Genomic DNA, 4,072 nt, shown 5'->3' on the forward strand with positions numbered 1-4,072 from the left:
GGATGAACCTCTCTTCTGATAGATTTAGTAACACCTATTGGGCTGGGATGTAACTCTCTTCTGATAGATTTAGTAACACCTATAGGGCTGGGATGTACCTCTCTTCTGATAGATTTAGTAACAGCTATTGGGCTGGGGTGTAACTCTCTTCTGATAGATTTAGTAACACCTATTGGGCTGGGATGTAACTCTCTTCTGATATATTTAGTAACACCTATAGGGCTGGAATGAACCTCTCTTCTGATAGATTTAGTAACACCTATTGGGCTGGGATGTAACTCTCTTCTGATAGATTTAGTAACACCTATAGGGCTGGGATGTAACTCTCTTCTGATAGATTTAGTAACAGCTATTGGGCTGGGGTGTAACTCTCTTCTGATAGATTTAGTAACACCTATTGGGCTGGGATGTAACTCTCTTCTGATAGATTTAGTAACAGCTATTGTTATCCGTAACATGGACCAAAAAAAAAACCCCAATATTCTATGGCAATATAATCTGGATCAAAGTGTGCTGCTCACGTTTAGGTATCTTTGACGCTTACAATTTTCAGCTTGTCAATAAGTAGAACAATAGTCTCGAATGTTTCTAATATTCTTTTAAGTGCTGCAGCTTCCAGGCGGTCTTCCTCCTTTTGGAAATACAAAGTAATTAGTGTTAACATTTTTATTATACAAACTATCTGAATCTCATTGTTGTCAGTGCATCTTTGTTTAATGGCCACCTTCGTGTGTATAATTTTCAGAGTGTCCTATAGACCTAAACTATATGCTCTCCGTTTTGGTTTCAAGAAGCGCCCCCCAAAAAATGCATTTTGTACCAAGTCATTAAAATCTGAAAATTCTTAAACCCAGCTGACGGAATAATTTGGTTAGCACAACGAACTTAATGCGCAAGTGGATGGTGTTATTGAAGCAATGCCTGAAAGTAATTATACTGTCCACTCATAGTGGAGACACCATTCATTGCAGACAGTTCATTTAAAGATAAATGGGGATTTTTATTCATTCATGGAATATTTTTTTTCACTCAATTTTAGTTTTCACAACTATGAAAACCTAGAGATGACTCTGATTGCTATTTCGTTTTGGTATTCCGTCATCGGAGATCACAAAACATAATATCGCATTATAATGCTAATTTGATGACATTTTTAGTATCTTGTGTGCTGTAAACAATGATAGAGAAAAATGGTGGGATTGGATCTCCTTTTTACTCGAAGTGGTCTATAAGTCAATTTTCTCGTTTTGAATCAGTGAGGTGATTAATTGCGTTTTTTTTTTAAAGAAGTTCTTCCAACATTGGGAAATCCAAACTAGCTATAGGCTACAAAACCCCAGTTTGACATATAGATTTCATGACTTCCAAAAATAATTGTGTATAATTTGAAAATAATCAGTTGACTCCACATTTGAGACCAATAGAAAATCCGCTACAGAGGACAGACGTACACGCGGAAAAAATAAATCTAAATCGACCACCGGCGGACAGTGGTTATGCTTGTGGTACTGTGGCAAAATATGTAGGTCACAGCTGGGGATGAGAATAGCCAAGTGAAATACTGTATTCCTCATTTATCTTCAGACTCGAAAACAAGCCTAATTATAATTTTTAGCGGCCCCCGAAAGGGGAATAGACGCTATTACTTTTGTGCGAAATGTCTGTCCGTCTGCCCGTCCGTCCCGTTTAGATCTCGTAAAGTAGAATTGAAAATCCGACATCACAATATTTTAGACCATTCAAAGTTCTGATGCAACGGCTACTTTTTTTTTTTCTGAAAGCGAAAAAATTAAATTTTTAAAATCAGTTATGCAAGCAGTTTTTTAAAGAGAAAAAGCTAATTAGTATGCATTATAAGTTAGACCTAAATTAAAAAGAATAGTAATCTTGTAAACGTCATTTTCGTGAACAATTTTTTAATTGCGGAAATATTTCAATTTTTTTTATTTTTTTTTTTGAGCATTCGAATAAGAGATTGATCCTTTTCAAAACAATTACATCTATTATAAGACTTCAGTTAGGCCAGGAGAGGCGCGGTAGCTGAGCGGTAAAGCGCTTGGCTTCCGAACCGAGGGCCCCGGGTTCGAATCACTGGCGGATCCAGGGGGGGCGGTAGGGGCGATCGCCCCCCCCCCACTCGGACGAATTTTAGTGTAGAGTTCACATAATTTGTATACGAATGTATTACTTATGTAAATAATATGAATTAATTATTTTTATTTCAACCTATTTTTAGATTATTTCGCCCCCCCCCCAGTATGTTGGCCGATATGGTGGGGTCGGGAGGGGGCGATGGCATCAATCCCGCCCCCCCCCCCTAAACTTTCGAGTGGGTATTTGTAGAAATCACAGCTTGCTAACAGAATCAATTAAATATCTATATGATTAAAACTTGTTATTGATATTTTAACCAATCTTTAAATTATGTCTTTCCCCTGTTAGCCGATTGGGGGGGGGGTGGCCGAATACATCTACTGCCCTTCCAACCTAAACCCTTTGAGTGGGGGGGGGGCGGCGGTCCTACTTTTAATTAGAAATCATAGTTTGTGAACAAAATTAGTTGAATTACAATATAATTATTATATTATGTCGCTACACTTCTGGTATCTTAGCCGATTCGATGAGGTGGGGAGATGATTGCTTCTGCTGCCCTTCCCACTTTAGCCCTCCTATTTTTATGGAGAAATCATAGTATGTGAAAAAAATTAGTTGAATATCTATATAATATAAACTACGTATTGATATGTGAACCCATTGTATATTATGTCGCACCACACTCTAATCTCAAATGTTTTTATTAGTAAATATAAATGAAAAAAAGGTTGTACAAGATGGTAAGGTCGATACATGCAATCACCTTCTCCCCATCGGACAAACCAATACTTTTTTTCTTTTTGTATTTTAGTTAAGAAATTACAAAATAAAAAAAAAAATCTGTGACTAATATAATTCATATATGCTATAAATTAAATTCTTATATCGAGTCGCCCCACCCTTTTCTTTAATGCCAAATACAATCAATAGCAAAAATTATAAAAAGGAGCGTGGTTTAATCATTTTCACTCTACCGCCCCTCCCCTTTCCAGACATAGTTTATGTAATTTCACATGAATTTATCATAATTATTTTAAGAAAGACTTTGCTTTGGAAAAGTTATAATTCAAACGAAATTTTTCAGTAAAAGAGTCACGATTGAGATGAGTTCTAAACCAAGATAATCTTTTCCTAGTCGCCTTTTCCCAACCTTTACTCAATCTGATATTTTTTCTAGTTAAATAAAGTAGGGACTATAACTCACAAATGTTATTGAATTTTGTTTTTTTTCGAATATTTTTTTTTCGGCGGCGATCCTCAAAGCCTTAATTTAAATATGTGGGGTATCTTATCTTTTTAAGGAACAAATCGGTTTTATTTGCAATATATTAAGGGCCTATACATTCATATTAGAACATTTTCAAACATTATTCAAAAGGTCCTTTATAATACGATGAATAATGAGCTATAGGTCAGGAGAATGCTCTTCTTCAGTGATGAATGCAAGGAAACGCTTTTGGCTTCGGGGCTTCGCCCCGAACCTCACTGATAAATGATAAGCTGTAGATGTCAGGAAAATGCGTTACAGCAATGAAGAATGCAAGAAAATGCTTTTTGCGTCGGGGCTTCGCCCCGATCCCCACTGACGAATAATGAGCTGTAGATGTCAGGTGAATGCATTTTTGCAGTGAAGAATGCAATAAAACGCTTTCGGCTTTGCCCCTAACCACACTGATAAATAATGAGCTGTAGCTGTAGGCTAGATGTCAGGAGAATCCGTTTCTGCAGTGAAAAATGCAAGAAAACGCTTTTTGCGTCGGGCCCGAACCAGGGGTAGCTTACAGCGCTCTCCCAGACCCCCAAGTTTGCAATAGAAATATATGTATATGCTGTACGCACGTTTATGTATAGGGTTAGGGTTTACTGGGCGTTAGGGTTAGGGTTTGAAAAAAAATCGCCCCCCCCCCCACTCCAGAGTTCTGGAGTCCGCTAGTGGTTCGAATCCTGGTGAAGACTGGGATTTTCAACTTCGGAATCC

The sequence above is a fragment of the Biomphalaria glabrata genome, chromosome 1, assembly GCF_947242115.1.
Source record: "Biomphalaria glabrata chromosome 1, xgBioGlab47.1, whole genome shotgun sequence".
Classification (NCBI taxonomy): Eukaryota; Metazoa; Mollusca; class Gastropoda; family Planorbidae; genus Biomphalaria; species Biomphalaria glabrata.